Genomic DNA, 22,514 nt, shown 5'->3' with positions numbered 1-22,514 from the left:
TACCTGCAAGCATCAAGCAACCAGGTAATCTTCGAATGATCTCGGCCATACAATTGAAAAGGGGACTCACACGAGAGGAACCTACATTCATGGCCATACCACTGATGGAAGAAGCGACCACCGAAGAAACTGTCCCAGAGGAAATCAAGGAAGTACTAAACAGCTATGCCAACATAATGCCAGAGAGCCTACCCCAAACACTACCACCTCGTCGAGGCATTGACCATGAAATCGAACTCCTCCCCGGGGTTAAACCGCCAGCGAAGAACGCATATCGGATAGCTTCGCCCAAGCTAGCCGAATTGAGGAAACAACTAGATGAGTTGCTGAAGGCGGGATTCATTCGCCTGGCAAAGGCATCTTACGGAGCCCCCGTACTATTCCAGAAGAAGAAGGATGGGACGTTGCATCTGTGCATAGACTATAGAGCCTTAAACAAGGTGACGGTACGCAACAAATATCTGCTGCCGATAATATTTGACTTGTTCGACCAACTTCACGGGGCCAAGTACTTCACAAAGTTGGACTTACGATCAGGGTATTACCAAGTACGTATTGCCGAAGGGGACGAACCAAAGACGACGTGCGTAACAAGATATGGGGCCTTCAAATTCCTAGTAATGCCCTTTGGCTTGACAAACGCCCCAGCTACTTTCTGCACGTTGATGAACCAAGTTTTCTATGAATACTTGGATTAGTTCATCATAGTATACCTCGACAACATCGTTGTTTACAGCACAACCCTAGAGGAACACAAAGTGCACTTGAAGCTGGTGTTTGACAAGCTACGGCAGAACCAACTGTATGTTGAGAAAGAGAAATGTGCATTCGCACAAACATGCATCAATTTCCTTGGACATGTCGTCAAATGTGGACAAATTAATATGGATAGCGACAAGATAAAAGCTATCCAAGAATGGAAAGTTCCTACTTCCGTATCCGAGGTGCGGTCCTTCTTAGGATTAGCCAACTACTATAGGTGGTTCGTCGAAGGGTTTTCACGACGAGTCGCCCCATTGACAGAGTTGTTGAAGAAAGACCACCCTTGGTCGTGGTCGAATGATTGTCAAATGGCCTATGAAAATATGATTAGTAAGTTCGGAAAACTTCAGTCTTGTCCCATCATGCCCCACATGACTCTCCGAACAATAGAGTCCTTTCCCACTATTTGCCTTCAGGATCTGTTGAAGAGTTTCCTGATGATGCACAATAAAAGATCTATTATATATATAAGTGAAAAACATAATCTCGGACCGAGTAAAACAACAAACTTGATAAAAACTGGGTTCTCTCGCCCGAATTGGAGACAAAATGAAAAGCTTGCATTTTCTTTGATTTCTTCTTTGACTGCTCCGAATGACGAGGGGTCCTCTCCTCGGGTTGGTAGATGTTACAAAGCCATTTGAAATAGAAACAGATGCTTCCGACTTTGCTCTAGGTGGGGTCATTATTCAGGAAGGCCACCCCATCGCTTACGAAAGTCGAAAGCTCAACGATGCCGAACGGAGATACACTGTCTCCGAGAAAGAAATGCTGGCTGTAGTCCACTGCCTTCGAGTCTGGAGACAGTATCTCTTGGGATCACAGTTCGAAGTGAAGACGGATAACAGCGCCATTTGCCACTTCTTTGATCAACCAAAATTAACGGCAAAACAAGCCCGGTGGCAGGAGTCGTTGGCCGAATTCGACTTCAAGTTCGAACACAAAGCAGGAAAGAGTAATCAAGCAGCCGACGCACTGAGTCAGAAGGGTGAACATGCGGCCCTGTGCATGTTGCCCATATTAATTCAAATAAGATCGACGCATCGATGCGAGACATCATCAAGGAACATTTACATAAAGACCCATCTGCCAAAGCTGTCGTCGAACTAGCTAAAGCTAGGAAAACACAACAGTTTTGGGTTGAGGGAGACCTCCTGATGACCAAAGAAAACAGATTGTATGTCCCAAGAACGGGGGAACTGAGGAAGAAGCTCATTCAGGAATGTCATGATACCTTATGGGCCGGACACCCTGGGTGGCAAAGAACATACGCCCTAATAAAGAAGGGGTACTTCTGGCCAAACATGCGAGACAACATCATGCAATACACCAAGACGTGCCTCATCTGTCAATAGGACAAAGTCGAGAAAGCCAAAGTCTCAGGACTCTTGGAACCTCTACCTGTGCCAACAAGATCCTGGGAAAGTGTATCTCTGGACTTCATAACACACCTCCCAAAAGTCGGGGAATATGACGCCATCTTGGTTATCGTAGACCGATTCTCAAAATATGTGACATAAATCCCCACTCCCAAATTATGCTCGGCGGAACTCACAGCCCAACTATTTTTCAAACACGTTGTAAAGTTATAGGGCATTCCGTCGAGCATCATCAGTGATAGGGATGGCAGATTCATTGGGACATTCTGGACTGAGTTATTTGCCCTCTTAGGAACAACCTTAAACATCTCCTCGAGTTATCACCCTCAAACCGATGGACAGACAGAACGGTTCAATTGCTTGCTCGAAGAATACTTACGTCACTTCGTCGACGCTCGCCAGAAGAACTGGATACAACTGTTAGATGTCGCCCAATTTTGCTTCAATTGCCAAACAAGCTCGTCTACGGGAAAGAGTCCCTTCGAAATTGTAAGTGGACGACAACCGGCCTTACCCCATATTATTGATCATCCTTATGCAGGAAAAAACCCTCAAGCTCACAACTTTACAAGAGAATGGAAGCAGACGACAGATATAGCCCAGGCATATTTAGAGAAGGCTTCCAAGCATATGAAAAAGTGGGCGGACAAGAAGCGTCGCCCCCTTCAATTCCGAGCAGGAGATCAAGTTCTTATCAAGCTGAGACCAGAACAGATCAGATTTCGCAGCCGAAAGGACCAGAGACTAGTTCAAAAATATGAAGGCCCGGTTGAAGTCCTTAAAAAGATCGGGGCTACCTCCTACCGAGTTGCACTACCCGCATGGATGAAAATCCACCCAGTAATTCATGTGAGCAACTTGAATCCCTACAACCCGGACCCAGACGACGACCAATGAAATGCAATCACAAGACCAAGCATCGATCTGAAGCAAGAAGAAACAAAAGAAGTAGAGGAGCTCCTAGCCGACAGGGTTAGGAAGATAAGAAGACCTGTACGGACGATTCGTTAATTCCTTGTCAAATGGAAGAATCTCCCTACAAAGGAAACCAGCTGGGAACGCGCCGAAGATCTGAACTTCGCCGACACCCACATCGCAAGGTTTGAAAGTAGTCGGTTGACAGGGACATCAACCAATTAGGTGGGGGAGGATGTCACAGTCATGTTCTTCCAGGGCGTGTTGCCCATGGCCGCATGCTCATGACAAGCCAAACCCTTGTCATGTCTTTTCATTCTAGTGTTTTTCCTTTTGTAATTCAAGGGCGTATGACGCCTCAAAAATATCATGTCTAGGCCTGCCAGACAAAATGGCTCAGAATGTACTATAGGGGGATATGACTAGTTGTCAACTTCTCCCTACCCAAGGTTCTATATACTAAGCCGTTGTTATCTTTCTCTTGCTTTCTTATATAACGTCTCTTTCCAAAGTCTCTCTTTCTAAAATCTCTCTCTCTCCTCGTTTTCTAAAACCTTCTTTTAAAATCGAGGCTAGAGGCTCGATCGTATGTTGCTTAGCCGTAGGCGACGCAAGAACCAATTGGCTTAGCTCACTTGTTGTTGGAAAGTGAGTGCCGCACAATCGTTAGAACGCTGCCTTCGAAAGTGCGATTGTGTCACCAAGCGTCCTCACTGGCACATCGCCTAGTGACTAGCTCTGATTTCATTTGTAAAAGTCCAAGCCCACTGCTAGCAAACATTGTTCATTCTTGCCCAGTAGGTATTGCCATGAGCCTCACAGTTTTAAATCGCGCCTATTAGGGAGAGGTTTTTGCACCCTTATCAGGATTGTTTCCTTTCTCTCTCCAACAGCGAGTAGATATTATCTATTTTAATCTGTTAGTATCGTCTTCAGCCTCACAGTTTTAAAACGCGTCTACTAGGGAGACCTTTACACACCCATATACGGAATGCTAAATCCCCTCTCAAACCAATCCTGGAATGCAGAATAAGCAGTCAGGATGGCCGAGTGGTCTAAGGTGCTAGACTCAAATTCTGGTCCTCATAAGAGGGCGTGGGTTCAAATCCCACTTTTAACAATCCATCAATATAATGGTTAGGCAAAACTCGTGCCAAAGTGGATAATATCTATAACCACACACACGAGGCATGCTTCGTTCACATCGCTAAAAGGATGGCTTGAACCTTCGACCTTGTGGTTAACAGCCAAACGCTCTAACCAACTAAGCTATTACAGCCAATCATTTGTTACAATCTAAGACCACCATTAGTTGATATTGTCTGCTTTCGTTCGTTACGTCTCGCTATCTCCCTCACGGTTTTAAACCGAATCTACTATGGATAGGTTTTCAGACCCTTGCAAGAAATGTTTCTTCACCTCTCTAATCTACGTGGGATCTCACTATCGACCCCTTCTGAGTGCCAAGCGTCCTCATTTGCACATCGCCTAGTGACTAGCTCTGATTTCATTTGTAAAAGTCCAAGCCCACTGCTAGCAGACATTGTTCAATCTTGCCCAGTAGGTATTGCCATGAGCCTCACAGTTTTAAATCGCGTCTATTAGGGATTTCATTTGTCAAAGTCCAAGCCCACTACTAGCAGACATTGTTCAATCTTGCCCAGTAGGTATTGCCATGAGCCTCACAGTTTTAAATCGCGTCTATTAGGGAGAGGTTTTCGCACCCTTATCAGGATTGTTTCGTTCCTCTCTCCAACAGCCAGTAGATATTATCTATTTTAATCCCTTACGTATCGTCGTCAGCCTCACAGTTTTAAAACGCGCCTACTTGGGAGACGTTTATACACCCATATACGGAATGATAAATTCTCCTCTCAAACCAATCCAGGAATGCACAATTAGTAGTCAGGATGGCCGAGTGGCCTAAGGCGCCAGACTTAAGTTCTGGTCCTCGTAAGAGGGCGTGGCTTCGAATCCCACTTCTAACAATCCATCCATATTATTGTTAGGAAAAATTCGTCATATACGGAATGATAAATTCCCCTCTCAAACCAATCCAGGCACGCACAATTAGTAGTCAGGATGGCCGAGTGGCAATCCATTCATATTATTGTGTTAGGCAAGACCCAAGTTCTGGTCCTCGTAAGAGGGCGTGGGTTCAAATCCCACTTCTGAAAATCCATCCATATTATTGTTAGGCAAAACTCGTGCCAAAGTGGATAATATCTATAACCACCCATCGTTTTATGGGCCTGCGTCGAACTTTTCAACGCTAAGAAATTGAACTCGTACCGTGGTGGATATCAATTAAACTCACCAGTGCTTTTTAAAAGTGTCAAAACATGATTGTTTAGTTAGCTCTCGGTACACGAGAACATCACAAATCGATGTTGATTGAACATTTGTACTCGGGAGAAGCACCGAACACAATTATAAAGTTTGCATGCTTCGTTCACATCGCTAGAAGAAGGGCTTGAACCCTCCGACCTTGTGGTTAATAGCCGCACGCTGAGCTATTCCAGCCAATCATTTGTTAAAATCTAAGACCACCGTTAGTTGATATTGTCTGCTTTCGTTCGTTATGTCTCGGTATCTCCCTCACGGTTTTAAACCGAATCTACTATGGATAGGTTTTAAGACCCTTGCAAGAAATGTTTCTTCACCTCTCTAATCGACGTGGGATCTCACTATCGACCTCTTCTGAGTGCCAAGCATCCTCACTGACACATCGCCTAGTGACTAGCTTTGATTTCATTTGTAAAAGTCCAAGCCCACTGCTAGCAGACATTGTTCATTCTTGCCCAGTAGGTATTGCCATGAGCCTCACAGTTTTAAATCGCTCCTATTAGGGAGAGGTTTTCGCACCCTTATCAGGATTGTTTCATTCCTCTCTCCAACAGCCAGTAGATATTATCTATTTTAATCCCTTACGTATCGTCGTCAGCCTCACAGTTTTAAAACGCGCCTACTTGGGAGACGTTTACACACCCATATACGGAATGATAATTTCCCCTCTCAAACCAATCTAGGAATGCACAATTAGTAGTCAGGATGGCCGAGTGGTCTAAGGCGCCAGACTCAAGTTCTGGTCCTCGTAAGAGGGCGTTGGTTCAAATCTCTCTTCTGACAATCCATCCATATTATTGTTAGGCAAAACTCGTGCCAAAGTGGATAATATCTATAACCACCCACCATTTTATGGGCTTGTGTCAAACTTTTCAACCCTAAGAGATTGAACTCGTACCGTGGTGGATATCAATTGAACTCACCAGTGCTTTTAAAAGTGCCAAAACATGATTGTTTAGATAGCTCTCGATACACTAGACCATCACAAATCGATGTTGATTGAAAACTTGTACTAGGGAGAAGCACCAAACACAATTATAAGGCATCCTTCGTTCACATCGCTAGAAGGAGGGACTTGAACCTCCGACCTTGTGGTTCACAACCACACGCTCTAACCAACATAGCTATTCCAGCCAATCATTTATTACAATCCAAGACCACTGTTAGTTGATATTGTCATCTTTCGTTCGTTACGTCTCGGTATCTCCCTCACGGTTTTAAACCGAATCTACTATGGATAGGTTTTCAGACCCTTGCAAGAAATGTTTCTTCACCTCTCTAATCGACGTGGGATCTCACTATCGACCCCTTCTGAGTGCCAAGCGTCCTCACTGGCACATCGCCTAGTGACTAGCTCTGATTTCATTTGTAAAAATCGAAGCCCACTGCTAGCAGACATTGTTCATTCTTGCCAAGTAGGGATTGCCATGAGCCTCACAGTTTTAAATCGCGCCTATTAGGGAGAGGTTTTCGCACCCTTATCAGGATTGTTTCCTTTCTCTCTCCAACAGCGAGTAGATATTATCTATTTTAATCCGTTAGTATCGTCTTCAGCCTCACAGTTTTAAAACGCGTCTACTCGGGAGACCTTTACACACCCATATACGGAATGCTAAATCCCCTCTCAAACCAATCCTGGAACGCACAATAAGCGGTCAGGATGGCTGAGTGGTCTAAGGCGCTCAACTCAAGTTTTGGTCCTCGTAAGAGGGCGTGGGTTCAAATCCCACTTCTGAAAATCCATCCATATTATTGTTAGGCGAAACTCGTGCCAAAGTGGATAATATCTATAACCACCCATCGTTTTATGGGCCTGCGTCGAACTTTTCAACGCTAAGAAATTGAACTCGTACCATGGTGTTTATCAATTAAACTCACCAGTGCTTTTTAAAAGTGTTAAAACATGATTGTTTAGTTAGCTCTCGGTACACGAGAACATCACAAATCGATGTTGATTGAACATTTGTACTCGGGAGAAGCACCGAACACAATTATAAAGTTTGCATGCTTCGTTCACATCGCTAGAAGAAGGGCTTGAACCCTCCGACCTTGTGGTTAATAGCCGCACGCTGAGCTATTCCAGCCAATCATTTGTTAAAATCTAAGACCACCGTTAGTTGATATTGTCTGCTTTCGTTCGTTATGTCTCGGTATCTCCCTCACGGTTTTAAACCGAATCTACTATGGATAGGTTTTAAGACCCTTGCAAGAAATGTTTCTTCACCTCTCTAATCGACGTGGGATCTCACTATCGACCTCTTCTGAGTGCCAAGCGTCCTCACTGACACATCGCCTAGTGACTAGCTTTGATTTCATTTGTAAAAGTCCAAGCCCACTGCTAGCAGACATTGTTCATTCTTGCCCAGTAGGTATTGCCATGAGCCTCACAGTTTTAAATCGCTCCTATTAGGGAGAGGTTTTCGCACCCTTATCAGGATTGTTTCGTTCCTCTGTCCAACAGCCAGTAGATATTATCTATTTTAATCCCTTACGTATCGTCGTCAGCCTCACAGTTTTAAAACGCGCCTACCTGGGAGACGTTTACACACCCATAGACGGAATGGATAATTTCCCCTCTCAAACCAATCTAGGAAGGCACAATTAGTAGTCAGGATGGCCGAGTGGTCTAAGGCGCCAGACTCAAGTTCTGGTCCTCGTAAGAGGGCGTGGGTTCAAATCCCACTTTTGACAATCCATCCATATTATTGTTAGGCAAAACTCGTGCCAAAGTGGATAATATCTATAACCACCCACCATTTTATGGGCTTGTGTCAAACTTTTCAACGCTAAGAAATTGAACTCGTACCGTGGTGGATATCAATTGAACTCACCAGTGCTTTTAAAAGTGCCAAAACATGATTGTTTAGATAGCTCTCGATACACTAGACCATCACAAATCGATGTTGATTGAAAACTTGTACTAGGGAGAAGCACCAAACACAATTATAAGGCATCCTTCATTCACATCGCTAGAAGGAGGGCCTTGAACCTCCAACCTTAACCACACGCTCTAACCAACATAGCTATTCCAGCCAATCATTTCTTACAATCCAAGACCAATGTTAGTTGATATTGTCATCTTTCGTTCGTTAAGTCTCGGTATCTCCCTCACGGTTTTAAACCGAATCTACTATGGATAGGTTTTCAGATCCTTGCAAGAAATGTTTCTTCACCTCTCTAATCGACGTGGGATCTCACTATCAACCCCTTCTAAGTGCCAAGCATCCTCACTGGCACATCGCCTAGTGACTAGCTCTGATTTCATTTGTAAAAATCGAAGCCCACTGCTAGCAGACATTGTTCATTCTTGCCAAGTAGGGATTGCCATGAGCCTCACAGTTTTAAATCGCGCCTATTAGGGAGAGGTTTTCGCACCCTTATCAGGATTGTTTCCTTTCTCTCTCCAACAGCGAGTAGATATTATCTATTTTAATCCGTTAGTATCGTCTTCAGCCTCACAATTTTAAAACGCGTCTACTCGGGAGACCTTTACACACCCATATACGGAATGATAAATCCCCTCTCAAACCAATCCTGGAACGCACAATAAGCAGTCAGGATGGCCGAGTGGTCTAAGGCGCTAGACTCAAGTTCTGGTCCTCGTAAGAGGGCGTGGGTTTAAATCCCACTTCTGAAAATCCATCCATATTATTGTTAGGCAAAACTCGTGCCAAAGTGGATAATATCTATAACCACCCATCGTTTTATGGGCCTGCGTCGAACTTTTCAACGCTAAGAAATTGAACTCGTACCGTGGTGGATATCAATTAAACTCACCAGTGCTTTTTAAAAGTGTTGTTTAGTTAGCTCTCGGTACACGAGAACATCACAAATCGATGTTGATTGAACGTTTGTACTCGGGAGAAGCACCGAACACAATTATAAAGTTTGCATGCTTCGTTCACATCGCTAGAAGAAGGGCTTGAACCTCCGACCTTGTGGTTAATAGCCGCACGCTGAGCTATTCCAGCCAATCATTTGTTAAAATCTAAGACCACCGTTAGTTGATATTGTCTGCTTTCGTTCGTTACGTCTCGGTATCTCCCTCACGGTTTTAAACCGAATCTACTATGGATAGGTTTTAAGACCCTTGCAAGAAATGTTTCTTCACCTCTCTAATCGACGTGGGATCTCACTATCGACCCCTTCTGAGTGCCAAGCGTCATCACTGACACATCGCCTAGTGACTAGCTTTGATTTCATTTGTAAAAGTCCAAGCCCACTGCTAGCAGACATTGTTCATTCTTGCCCAGTAGGTATTGCCATGAGCCTCACAGTTTTAAATCGCTCCTATTAGGGAGAGGTTTTCGCACCCTTATCAGGATTGCTTCGTTCCTCTCTCCAACAGCCAGTAGATATTATCTATTTTAATCCCTTACGAATCGTCGTCAGCCTCACAGTTTTAAAACGCGCCTACTTGGGAGACGTTTACACACCCATATACGGAATGATAATTTCCCCTCTCAAACCAATCTAGGAACGCACAATTAGTAGTCAGGATGGCCGAGTGGTCTAAGGCGCCAGACTCAAGTTCTGGTCCTCGTAAGAGGGCGTGGGTTCAAATCCCACTTCCGACAATCCATCCATATTATTGTTAGGCAAAACTCGTGCCAAAGTGGATAATATCTATAACCACCCACCATTTTATTATGGGCTTGTGTCAAACTTTTCAACGCTAAGAAATTGAACTCGTACCGTGGTGGATATCAATTGAACTCACCAGTGCTTTTAAAAGTGCCAAAACATGATTGTTTAGATAGCTCTCGATACACTAGACCATCAAAAATCGATGTTGATTGAAAACTTGTACTAGGGAGAAGCACCAAACACAATTATAAGGCATCCTTCGTTCACATCGCTAGAAGGAGGGCCTTGAACCTCCAACCTTGTGGTTAGCAACCACACGCTCTAACCAACATAGCTATTCCAGCCAATCATTTCTTACAATCCAAGACCACTGCTAGTTGATATTGGCATCTTTCGTTCGTTACGTCTCGTTATCTCCCTCACGGTTTTAAACCGAATCTACTATGGATAGGTTTTAAGATCCTTGCAAGAAATGTTTCTTCACCTCTCTAATCGACGTGGGATCTCACTATCGACCCCTTCTGAGTGCCAAGCGTCCTCACTGGCACATCGCCTAGTGACTAGCTCTGATTTCATTTGTAAAAATCGAAGCCCACTGCTAGCAGACATTGTTCATTCTTGCCAAGTAGGGATTGCCATGAGCCTCACAGTTTTAAATCGCGCCTATTAGGGAGAGGTTTTCGCACCCTTATCAGGATTGTTTCCTTTCTCTCTCCAACAGCGAGTAGATATTATCTATTTTAATCCGTTAGTATCGTCTTCAGCCTCACAGTTTTAAAACGCGTCTACTCGGGAGACCTTTACACACCCATATACGGAATGCTAAATCCCCTCTCAAACCAATCCTGGAACGCACAATAAGCAGTCAGGATGGCCGAGTGGTCTAAGGCGCTTGACTCAAGTTCTGGTCCTTGTAAGAGGGCGTGGGTTCAAATCCCACTTCTGAAAATCCATCCATATTATTGTTAGGCAAAACTCGTGCCAAAGTGGATAATATCTATAAACCACATCGTTTTATGGGCCTGCGTCGAACTTTTCAACGCTAAGAAATTGAACTCGTACCATGGTGTTTATCAATTAAACTCACCAGTGCTTTTTAAAAGTGTCAAAACATGATTGTTTAGTTAGCTCTCGGTACACGAGAACATCACAAATCGATGTTGATTGAACATTTGTACTCGGGAGAAGCACCGAACACAATTATAAAGTTTGCATGCTTCGTTCACATGGCTAGAAGAAGGGCTTGAACCCTCCGACCTTGTGGTTAATAGCCGCACGCTGAGCTATTCCAGCCAATCATTTGTTAAAATCTAAGACCACCATTAGTTGATATTGTCTGCTTTCGTTCGTTACGTCTCGGTATCTCCCTCACGGTTTTAAACCGAATCTACTATGGATAGGTTTTAAGACCCTTGCAAGAAATGTTTCTTCACCTCTCTAATCGACGTGGGATCTCACTATCGACCCCTTCTGAGTGCCAAGCGTCCTCACTGACACATCGCCTAGTGACTAGCTTTGATTTCATTTGTAAAAGTCCAAGCCCACTGCTAGCAGACATTGTTCATTCTTGCCCAGTAGGTATTGCCATGAGCCTCAAAGTTTTAAATCGCTCCTATTAGGGAGAGGTTTTCGCACCCTTTTCTGGATTGTTTCGTTCCTCTCTCCAACAGCCAGTAGATATTATCTATTTTAATCCCTTACGTATCGTCGTCAGCCTCACAGTTTTAAAACGCGCCTACTTGGGAGACGTTTACACACCCATATACGGAATGATAATTTCCCCTCTCAAACCAATCTAGGAACGCACAATTAGTAGTCAGGATGGCCGAGTGGTCTAAGGCGCCAGACTCAAGTTCTGGTCCTCGTAAGAGGGCGTGGGTTCAAATCCCACTTCTGACAATCCAGCCATATTATTGTTAGGCAAAACTCGTGCCAAAGTGGATAATATCTATAACCACCCACCATTTTATGGGCTTGTGTCAAACTTTTCAACGCTAAGAAATTGAACTCGTACCGTGGTGGATATCAATTGCGCTAAGAAATTGAACTCGTACCGTGGTGGATATCAATTGAACTCACCAGTGCTTTTAAAAGTGCCAAAACATGATTGTTTAGATAGCTCTCGATACACTAGACCATCACAAATCGATGTTGATTGAAAACTTGTACTAGGGAGAAGCACCAAACACAATTATAAGGCATCCTTCGTTCACATCGCTAGAAGGAGGGCCTTGAACCTCCAACCTTGTGGTTGCACGCTCTAACCAACATAGCTATTCCAGCCAATCATTTCTTACAATCCAAGACCACTGCTAGTTGATATTGGCATCTTTCGTTCGTTACGTCTCGTTATCTCCCTCACGGTTTTAAACCGAATCTACTATGGATAGGTTTTAAGATCCTTGCAAGAAATGTTTCTTCACCTCTCTAATCGACGTGGGATCTCACTATCGACCCCTTCTGAGTGCCAAGCGTCCTCACTGGCACATCGCCTAGTGACTAGCTCTGATTTCATTTGTAAAAATCGAAGCCCACTGCTAGCAGACATTGTTCATTCTTGCCAAGTAGGGATTGCCATGAGCCTCACAGTTTTAAATCGCGCCTATTAGGGAGAGGTTTTCGCACCCTTATCAGGATTGTTTCCTTTCTCTCTCCAACAGCGAGTAGATATTATCTATTTTAATCCGTTAGTATCGTCTTCAGCCTCACAGTTTTAAAACGCGTCTACTCGGGAGACCTTTACACACCCATATACGGAATGCTAAATCCCCTCTCAAACCAATCCTGGAACGCACAATAAGCAGTCAGGATGGCCGAGTGGTCTAAGGCGCTAGACTCAAGTTGTGGTCCTCGTAAGAGGGCGTGGGTTCAAATCCCACTTCTGAAAGTCCATCCATATTATTTTTAGGCAAAACTCGTGCCAAAGTGGATAATATCTATAACCACCCATCGTTTTATGGGCCTGCGTCGAACTTTTCAACGTTTAGAAATTGAACTCGTACCGTGGTGGATATCAATTAAACTCACCAGTGCTTTTTAAAAGTGTCAAAACATGATTGTTTAGTTAGCTCTCGGTACACGAGAACATCACAAATCGATGTTGATTGAACATTTGTACTCGGGAGAAGCACCGAACACAATAATAAAGTTTGCATGCTTCGTTCACATCGCTAGAAGAAGGGCTTGAACCTCCGACCTTGTGGTTAATAGCCGACACGAGAACATCCCAAATCGATGTTGATTGAACATTTGTACTCGGGAGAAGCACCGAACACAATTATAAAGTTTGCATGCTTCGTTCACATCGCTAGAACAAGGGCTTGAACCTCCGACCTTGTGGTTAATAGCCGCACGCTGATCTATTCCAGCCAATCATTTGTTAAAATCTAAGACCACCGTTAGTTGATATTGTCTGCTTTCGTTCGTTACGTCTCGGTATCTCCCTCACGGTTTTAAACCGAATCTACTATGGATAGGTTTTAAGACCCTTGCAAGAAATGTTTCTTCACCTCTCTAATCGACGTGGGATCTCACTATCGACCCCTTCTGAGTGCCAAGCGTCCTCACTGACACATCGCCTAGTGACTAGCTTTGATTTCATTTGTAAAAGTCCAAGCCCACTGCTAGCAGACATTGTTCATTCTTGCCCAGTAGGTATTGCCATGAGCCTCACAGTTTTAAATCGCTCCTATTAGGGAGAGGTTTTCGCACCCTTATCAGGATTGTTTCGTTCCTCTCTCCAACAGCCAGTAGATATTATCTATTTTAATCCCTTACGTATCGTCGTCAGCCTCACAGTTTTAAAATGCGCCTACTTGGGAGACGTTTACACACCCATATACGGAATGATAATTTCCCCTCTCAAACCAATCTAGGAACGCACAATTAGTAGTCAGGATGGCCGAGTGGTCTAAGGCGCCAGACTCAAGTTCTGGTCCTCGTAAGAGGGCGTGGGTTCAAATCCCACTTCTGACAATCCATCCATATTATTGTTAGGCAAAACTCGTGCCAAAGTGGATAATATCTATAACCACCCACCACCATTTTATGGGCTTGTGTCAAACTTTTCAACGCTAAGAAATTGAACTCGTACCGTGGTGGATATCAATTGAACTCACCAGTGCTTTTAAAAGTGCCAAAACATGATTGTTTAGATAGCTCTCGATACACTAGACCATCACAAATCGATGTTGATTGAAAACTTGTACTAGGGAGAAGCACCAAACACAATTATAAGGCATCCTTCGTTCACATCGCTAGAAGGAGGGCCTTGAACCTCCAACCTTGTGGTTAACAACCACACGCTCTAACCAACATAGCTATTCCAGCCAATCATTTCTTACAATCCAAGACCACTGTTAGTTGATATTGTCATCTTTCGTTCGTTAAGTCTCGGTATCTCCCTCACGGTTTTAAACCGAATCTACTATGGATAGGTTTTCAGATCCTTGCAAGAAATGTTTCTTCACCTCTCTAATCGACGTGGGATCTCACAATCGACCTCTTCTGAGTGCCAAGCGTCCTCACTGACACATCGCCTAGTGACTAGCTTTGATTTCATTTGTAAAAGTCCAAGCCCACTGCTAGCAGACATTGTTCATTCTTGCCCAGTAGGTATTGCCATGAGCCTCACAGTTTTAAATCGCTCCTATTAGGGAGAGGTTTTCGCACCCTTATCAGGATTGTTTCGTTCCTCTGTCCAACAGCCAGTAGATATTATCTATTTTAATCCCTTACGTATCGTCGTCAGCCTCACAGTTTTAAAACGCGCCTACCTGGGAGACGTTTACACACCCATATACGGAATGATAATTTCCCCTCTCAAACCAATCTAGAAACGCACAATTAGTAGTCAGGATGGTCGAGTGGTCTAAGGCGCCAGACTCAAGTTCTGGTCCTCGTAAGAGGGCGTGGGTTCAAATCCCACTTCTGACAATCCATCCATATTATTGTTAGGCAAAACTCGTGCCAAAGTGGATAATATCTATAACCACCCACCATTTTATGGGCTTGTGTCAAACTTTTCAACGCTAAGAAATTGAACTCGTACCGTGGTGGATATCAATTGAACTCACCAGTGCTTTTAAAAGTGCCAAAACATGATTGTTTAGATAGCTCTCGATACACTAGACCATCACAAATCGATGTTGATTGAAAACTTGTACTAGGGAGAAGCACCAAACACAATTATAAGGCATCCTTCGTTCACATCGCTAGAAGGAGGGCCTTGAACCTCCAACCTTGTGGTTAACAACCACACGCTCTAACCAACATAGCTATTCCAGCCAATCATTTGTTACAATCCAAGACCACTGTTAGTTGATATTGTCATCTTTCGTTCGTTACGTCTCGGTATCTCCCTCACGGTTTTAAACCGAATCTACTATGGATAGGTTTTCAGACCCTTGCAAGAAATGTTTCTTCACCTCTCTAATCGACGTGCGATCTCACTATCGAACCCTTCTGAGTGCCAAGCGTCCTCACTGGCACATCGCCTAGTGACTAGCTCTGATTTCATTTGTAAAAATCCAAGCCCACTGCTAGCAGACATTGTTCATTCTTGCCCAGTAGGTATTGCCATGAGCCTCACAGTTTTAAATCGCTCCTATTAGGGAGAGGTTTTCGCACCCTTATCAGGATTGTTTCGTTCCTCTCTCCAACAGCCAGTAGATATTATCTATTTTAATCCCTTACGTATCGTCGTCAGCCTCACAGTTTTAAAATGCGCCTACTTGGGAGACGTTTACACACCCATATACGGAATGATAATTTCCCCTCTCAAACCAATCTAGGAACGCACAATTAGTAGTCAGGATGGCCGAGTGGTCTAAGGCGCCAGACTCAAGTTCTTGTCCTCGTAAGAGGGCGTGGGTTCAAATCCCACTTCTGAAAATCCATCCATATTATTGTTAGGCAAAACTCGTGCCAAAGTGGATAATATCTATAACCACCTATCGTTTTATGGGCCTGCGTCGAACTTTTCAACGTTTAGAAATTGAACTCGTACCGTGGTGGATATCAATTAAACTCACCAGTGCTTTTTAAAAGTGTCAAAACATGATTGTTTAGTTAGCTCTCGGTACACGAGAACATCACAAATCGATGTTGATTGAACATTTGTACTCGGGAGAAGCACCGAACACAATTATAAAGTTTGCATGCTTCGTTCACATCGCTAGAAGAAGGGCTTGAACCTCCGACCTTGTGGTTAATAGCCGCACGCTGAGCTATTCCAGCCAATCATTTGTTAAAATCTAAGACCACCGTTAGTTGATATTGTCTGCTTTCGTTCGTTACGTCTCGGTATCTCCCTCACGGTTTTAAACCGAATCTACTATGGATAGGTTTTTAGACCCTTGCAAGAAATGTTTCTTCACCTCTCTAATCGACGTGGGATCTCACTATCGACCCCTTCTGAGTGCCAAGCGTCCTCACTGGCACATCGCCTAGTGACTAGCTTTGATTTCATTTGTAAAAGTCCAAGCCCACTGCTAGCAGACATTGTTCATTCTTGCCCAGTAGGTATTGTCATGAGCCTCACAGTTTTAAATCGCTCCTATTAGGGAGAGGTTTTCGCACCCTTATCAGGATTGTTTCGTTCCTCTCTCCAACAGCCAGTAGATATTATCTATTTTAATCCCTTACGTATCGTCGTCAGCCTCACAGTTTTAAAACGCACCTACTTGGGAGACGTTTACACACCCATATACGGTATGATAAATTCCCCTCTCAAACCTATCCAGGAACACACAATTAGTAGTCAGGATGGCCGAGTGGTCTAAGGCGCCAGACTCAAGTTTTGGTCCTCGTAAGAGGGCGTGGGTTCAAATCCCACTTCCGACAATCCATCCATATTATTGTTAGGCAAAACTCGTGCCAAAGTGGATAATATCTATAACCACCCACCGTTTTATGGGCTTGTGTCAAACTTTTCAACGCTAAGAAATTGAACTCGTACCGTGGTGGATATCAATTGAACTCACCAGTGCTTTTAAAAGTGCCAAAACATGATTGTTTAGATAGCTCTCGATACACTAGACCATCACAAATCGATGTTGATTGAAAACTTGTACTAGGGAGAAGCACCAAACACAATTATAAGGCATCCTTCGTTCACATCGCTAGAAGGAGGGCCTTGAACCTCCAACCTTGTGGTTAACAACCACACGCTCTAACCAACATAGCTATTCCAGCCCATCATTTCTTACAATCCAAGACCACTGCTAGTTGATATTGTCATCTTTCGTTCGTTACGTCTCGGTATCTCCCTCACGGTTTTAAACCGAATCTACTATGGATAGGTTTTCAGACCCTTGCAAGAAATGATTCTTCACCTCTCTAATCGACGTGGGATCTCACTATCGACCCCTTCTGAGTGCCAAGTGTCACAACCTTACTATGAAGAGAGTAGGTTGTGACCCTCACGCCATGACAAGCAAAGGGGCGTCCATCAAGAGACGCCCATTCGGCCGTATGCGGCCCAACGTAGAAGAATGCCATGATGCGATCGAGGAGAACGATGCATCATCCAACACACCACCACACAAAGTGGGTATTGAAGACATGTTGAGACACAAGCATAATAGAGACATCAGCATAGACATGAAGGACAAGATAGGCTTGTTGAAGGGCCGGGTAGGGCCCCGGGCCTTAACCTCAAAAGTCGGGATTTCGGAACGAATTTGGGCATGCGGTTCGGGAGTTAAGTCCGTCCATATGAAATATGAATTCTCGCCAAGTTTGGCGTCAATCGGACATTGGACGGACAATGCACGACACCGTATGACACCTCACGAAAATCATGTCTACTCCTGGTAGAATGAAAATGGCTCAAAATGTACTATAGGGTGTACCATGGTGTTCGCTCTCCACCACCCCTGGGCCCTGTGGCCTAAGTGAGCTACCCTGTGGCACATACGTGTGTCACAGTGTGGGCGAGCGTGCCGAGACGAGTGTCTCGGGCGACTTCCTTTGAAATGGGTTTTTAAAGGACAGTACCGGACGGCACGGGTGTGCCGGTATTGCACCCTAGCCCGCGTGTTGGAGGTTGCTACATTCACCCACTATCCAGTACGGTATCCGTAAATGACTCGGCATGGGCACGGTAGGGCCTATGCCTTGATAGAACCCGGATGGATGGATGTTCGGGAAGTCCCGATGAGATGAACGACACGCGGGCCCATTCTCGATGCCATGACCGAACGAATTATGATGGCCGACGACATCCCGAGAGTCGGGATGGCGTCAAGGCATATGGACCCCATCGATGGGGATCGAGATGGCAAGATGAGATGCGACGTTGTATTGAGAGACCTTGGCCCGAGTAGGGGCAAGGTCGAGCCGAATGAGTTGGCCTAACGTAGAGGCAAGTCGAATGTGTCGCAGACGATTGAACATGCACGCACAGGCGGCGTGTGTGGTTGAACAAGCTTGGATTCCGCACAAGCGATGTTCGATTGGCGAAGACAAACCTCGCCTAAGGTCCGACGAAACCACAAAGCAGGGGCGAAAAATATATATGGGGCTTAATTCCTCTTAAGGCTGGTCGTGAGCGTGTATAGATCACGACGCCGCACGATCAAGAATGGAAGACCGTGACAATTGGTATCAGAGCCACACTTTGTGCGTCTAGTCGGGCAAGACAGTTAAGAGAAACAAACCCAAGAGTTGATCGAAGACCTTGCAAGTGTGTCAAGAGTGCCGTAGTGGGCAGGACAGTTGCCGGTCAGAATTATAATCAGTTGGGGTTGAAGCCAAGACTACCCGAAATTCATTAGTGTCATGTGTCGACACCTCAATATGGGAAGATCTACCCGTCAAGCAAAACCAAGCTCACCTAACGAGAGCTTGCAGTTCTGAAGTAAGACAAGGCAGCTGAAACATAAAGCACCATGACGGTGCCTTCTAAAGAACCATTCACATTAGAGGAATAGTGTCAGTGGTTGCAAGCGGAGAAGCCGAGAGTCAAGAAAAGACAAGCGTCGGCCGAGTGCAAAAGCCGTATACAATGTAAGTCCTTATGGGGGGACGACCTTGCTGCAAAGAGGCAGCTGAGTTCGAGCGGGGGAGAGCAACATCAATAAGTCTCTCACCCCGTAAAGGTGCTCAGACATACGAGCACACGTGTATTCCTTGAGTCACCACCTTGTGCCTAGGGTGGATGACTCCACCAACAGATGTCAAGACCAGTATCCGCTCGAGAAGTGAGCAACAAGCTGGAAGTTCAAGTAGAACAATAGTCACACGAAAGTGACAAAATACAAAGAGTTGGCCGAAAGACAGCGCCAACAACTGAAGAGACTGTCAAAGAGTTTGACTTTGCTCAATAGGAGAAGTGATCGCGACCAAAAGAGTGTTGCGGTTGGGCTTGTGAGCCCCACCCCAAGGGGTGCACTAGTTCACAGGAGAAGTGGTCGCGACCAAAGAGTGCGCGGCTGGGCTTGCGAGCCCCACCCCGAGGGGTGCACTAGTTCAAAGGAGAAGTGGTCGCGACCAAAGAGTGTCGCGGTTGGGCTTGCGAGCCCCACCCCGAGGGGTGCACTAGTTTATGTGATCCACAGAGGATACACACACTGGGGCCAAGTTGGCCACGATAGGGCAAAAGTGCCCTCTTAAGTCCATACTTGTCTGGTGAGTGTCTCCGAAGAGAGTCAGCCTCACCCACAACTATGGCAAACGCTGAGGAGTCACGTCTACGTTGCGAGTCTCAGTGGCCGAGTCCAAGATGGGCGAACAACAAAAATAGGTCCGAATGGGGATAGCCGTAGATAAAGGAACAAGCCTAAGTGAGGACAAGTTCACCCAACAACTGACCAAGTCAAGAGTCAGAACGTGGTGCCACCTGATAAAAGAGAAGTCAGAAGCATCCACTCGAACTTGTCCCAAGTTGGCATAAGACGTCAGCAGGGAGAGCATTATGACAAAAGATCGTCAGGTGCTCAACAATAGAAGACTTTTCTGAAGCACAACCAAATCCAGCGAGTCAAGTCGCCAACAGACAAAGAGTCGGATCGTCATCGGGACGATGCCGAGATTGAGCGGGGGAGAATTTCACAATAGGTGGGGCGAACGCGCCCGAGAAAGTCATCAAGGACGATGACTAGATTAAGTAGGGAGAATGTCACAATCTGCAATATGATTGTGACCCGAGTAAGTCATCGAGGACGATGACTAAGTTAAGTGGGGGAGAATGTCACAACCTTACTATGAAGAGAGTAGGTTGTGACCCTCACGCCATGACAAGCAAAGGGGCGTCCCTCAAGAGACGCCCATTCGGCCATATGCGGCCCAACGTAGAAGAATGCCATGATGCGATCGAGGAAGACGATGCATCATCCAACACACCACCACGCAAAGTGGGTATTGAAGACATGTTGAGACACAAGCATATCAGAGACATCAGCATAGACATGAAGGACAAGATAGGCTTGTTGAAGGGCCGGGTAGGGCCCCGGGCCTTAACCTCAAAAGTCGGGGTTTCGGAAGGAATTTGGGCATGCGATTTGGGAGTTAAGTCCGTCCATATGAAATATGAATGCTCGCCAAGTTTGGCGTCAATCAGACATTGGACGGACAATGCACGACACCGTATGACACCTAACGAAAATCATGTCTACTCCTGGTAGAATGAAAATGGCTCAAAATGTACTATAGGGGGTACCATGGTGTTAGCTCTCCACCACCCCTGGGCCCTGTGGCCTAAGTGAGCTACCCTGTGGCACATACGTGTGTCACAGTGTGGGCGAGCGTGCCGAGACGAGTGTCTCGGGCGACTTCCTTTGAAATGGGTTTTTAAAGGACAGTACCAGACGGCACGGGTGTGCCGGTATTGCGCCCTAGCCCGCGTTTTGGAGGTTGCTACATTCACCCGCTATCCGGTACGGTATCTGTAAATGACTCGGCATGGGCACGGGAGGGCCTATGCCTCGATAGAACCCTGATGGATGGATGTTCGGGAAGTCCCGATGAGATGAACGACATGCGGGCCCATTCTCGATGCCATGACCGAATGAATTATGATGGCCGACGACATCCCGAGACTCGGGATGGCGTCAAGACATATGGACCCCGTCGATGGGGATCGAGATGGCAAGATGAGAGCGACGTTGTATTCAGAGACCTTGGCCCGAGTAGGGGCAAGGTCGAGCCGAATGAGTTGGCCTAACGTAGAGGCAAGTCGGATGTGTTGCAGACGATTGAACATGCACGCACAGGCGGCATGTGTGGTTGAACAAGCTTGGATTCCGCACAAGCGATGTTCGATTGGCGAAGACAAACCTCGCCTAAGGTCCGACGAAACCACAAAGCCGGGGCGAAAAATATATATGGGGCTTAATTCCCTTTAAGGCTGGTCGTGAGCGTGTATAGATCACGACGCCGCACGGTCAAGAATGGAAGACCGTGACACCAAGAGTCCTCACTGGCACATCGCCTAGTGACTAGCTCTGATTTCATTTGTAAAAGTCCAAGCCCACTGCTGGCAGACATTGTTCATTCTTGCCCAGTAGGTATTGCCATGAGCCTCACAGTTTTAAATCGCGCCTATTAGGGAGAGGTTTTCGCACCCTTATCAGGATTGTTTCCTTTCTCTCTCCAACAGCGAGTAGATATTATCTATTTTAATCCGTTAGTATCGTCTTCAGCCTCACAGTTTTAAAATGCGTCTACTAGGGAGACCTTTACACACCCATATACGGAATGCTAAATCCCCTCTCAAACCAATCCTGGAACACATAATAAGTAGTCAAGATGGCTGAGTGGTCTAAGGCGCCAGACTCAAGTTTTGGTCCTCGTAAGAGGGCGTGGGTTCAAATCCTACTTCTGACAATCTATCCATATTATTTTTAGCCAAAACTCTTGCCAAAGTGGATAATATCTATAACCACCCACCGTTTGTTTTTATGGGCTTGTGTCGAACTTTTCAATGCTAAGAAATTGAACTGCGGTGGATATCAATTGAACTCACCAGTGCTTTTTAAAAGTGTCAAAACATGATTGTTTAGTTAGCTCTCACTAGAACATCACAAATCGATGTTGATTGAAAATTTGTACTAAGGAGAAGCACAAAAATTTGTACTAAGGAGAAGCACAAAACACAATTATAAAGGCATGCTACGTTCAAATTGCAAGAAGGAGGGCTTGAACCTCCAACCTTGTGGTTGTTACACGCTCTAACCAACTAAGCTATTCCAAACAATCATTTGTTACAATCTAAGACCATCGTTAGTTGATATTGTCTGCTTTCGTTCGTTACGTCTCGGTATCTCCCTCACGGTTTTAAACCGAATCTACTATGGATAGGTTTTAAGACCCTTGCAAGAAATGTTTCTTCACCTCTCTAATCGACGTGGGATCTCACTATCGACCCCTTCTGAGTGTCAAGCGTCCTCACTGGCACATCGCCTAGTGACTAGCTCTGATTTCATTTGTAAAAGTCCAAGCCCACTGCTAGCAGACATGGTTCATTCTTGCCCAGTAGGGATTGCCATGAGCCTCACAGTTTTAAATCGCGCCTATTAGGGAGAG

At 45.2% G+C, this 22,514-nt stretch overlaps 15 non-coding genes across 15 annotated transcripts; 14 read left to right on the top strand and 1 right to left on the bottom strand.

Annotated features, from left to right (window-relative positions):
• Positions 1–4,092: 4,092 nt before the first annotated feature.
• Positions 4,093–4,176, top strand: TRNAL-CAA (transfer RNA leucine (anticodon CAA)). Its single transcript has one exon. It is a non-coding gene; the product is annotated as a tRNA-Leu (tRNA).
• Positions 4,177–4,960: 784 nt separating this feature from the next.
• TRNAL-UAA (transfer RNA leucine (anticodon UAA)) lies at positions 4,961–5,044 on the top strand. Its single transcript has one exon. It is a non-coding gene; the product is annotated as a tRNA-Leu (tRNA).
• A 1,057-nt stretch (positions 5,045–6,101) lies between these two features.
• Positions 6,102–6,185, top strand: TRNAL-CAA (transfer RNA leucine (anticodon CAA)). Its single transcript has one exon. It is a non-coding gene; the product is annotated as a tRNA-Leu (tRNA).
• A 276-nt stretch (positions 6,186–6,461) lies between these two features.
• On the bottom strand, positions 6,462–6,536 carry TRNAH-GUG (transfer RNA histidin (anticodon GUG)). The gene has a single exon. It is a non-coding gene; the product is annotated as a tRNA-His (tRNA).
• Positions 6,537–8,009: 1,473 nt separating this feature from the next.
• TRNAL-CAA (transfer RNA leucine (anticodon CAA)) lies at positions 8,010–8,093 on the top strand. Its single transcript has one exon. It is a non-coding gene; the product is annotated as a tRNA-Leu (tRNA).
• An 862-nt stretch (positions 8,094–8,955) lies between these two features.
• TRNAL-CAA (transfer RNA leucine (anticodon CAA)) lies at positions 8,956–9,039 on the top strand. Its single transcript has one exon. It is a non-coding gene; the product is annotated as a tRNA-Leu (tRNA).
• An 856-nt stretch (positions 9,040–9,895) lies between these two features.
• TRNAL-CAA (transfer RNA leucine (anticodon CAA)) lies at positions 9,896–9,979 on the top strand. The gene has a single exon. It is a non-coding gene; the product is annotated as a tRNA-Leu (tRNA).
• An 874-nt stretch (positions 9,980–10,853) lies between these two features.
• Positions 10,854–10,937, top strand: TRNAL-CAA (transfer RNA leucine (anticodon CAA)). The gene has a single exon. It is a non-coding gene; the product is annotated as a tRNA-Leu (tRNA).
• An 867-nt stretch (positions 10,938–11,804) lies between these two features.
• On the top strand, positions 11,805–11,888 carry TRNAL-CAA (transfer RNA leucine (anticodon CAA)). The gene has a single exon. It is a non-coding gene; the product is annotated as a tRNA-Leu (tRNA).
• Positions 11,889–12,792: 904 nt separating this feature from the next.
• Positions 12,793–12,876, top strand: TRNAL-CAA (transfer RNA leucine (anticodon CAA)). The gene has a single exon. It is a non-coding gene; the product is annotated as a tRNA-Leu (tRNA).
• Positions 12,877–13,880: 1,004 nt separating this feature from the next.
• TRNAL-CAA (transfer RNA leucine (anticodon CAA)) lies at positions 13,881–13,964 on the top strand. Its single transcript has one exon. It is a non-coding gene; the product is annotated as a tRNA-Leu (tRNA).
• Positions 13,965–14,840: 876 nt separating this feature from the next.
• On the top strand, positions 14,841–14,924 carry TRNAL-CAA (transfer RNA leucine (anticodon CAA)). The gene has a single exon. It is a non-coding gene; the product is annotated as a tRNA-Leu (tRNA).
• Positions 14,925–15,797: 873 nt separating this feature from the next.
• On the top strand, positions 15,798–15,881 carry TRNAL-CAA (transfer RNA leucine (anticodon CAA)). The gene has a single exon. It is a non-coding gene; the product is annotated as a tRNA-Leu (tRNA).
• An 867-nt stretch (positions 15,882–16,748) lies between these two features.
• On the top strand, positions 16,749–16,832 carry TRNAL-CAA (transfer RNA leucine (anticodon CAA)). The gene has a single exon. It is a non-coding gene; the product is annotated as a tRNA-Leu (tRNA).
• A 4,899-nt stretch (positions 16,833–21,731) lies between these two features.
• TRNAL-CAA (transfer RNA leucine (anticodon CAA)) lies at positions 21,732–21,815 on the top strand. Its single transcript has one exon. It is a non-coding gene; the product is annotated as a tRNA-Leu (tRNA).
• The last annotated feature ends 699 nt before the right edge of the window (positions 21,816–22,514 follow it).

Source organism: Cucurbita pepo, chromosome 16 (assembly GCF_057944985.1).
Source record: "Cucurbita pepo subsp. pepo isolate OVF chromosome 16, ASM5794498v1, whole genome shotgun sequence".
Taxonomy (NCBI): Eukaryota; Viridiplantae; Streptophyta; class Magnoliopsida; order Cucurbitales; family Cucurbitaceae; genus Cucurbita; species Cucurbita pepo.
Note: the sequence above shows the minus strand (reverse complement) of the source record. Positions and strands in the feature narration are given on the sequence as shown.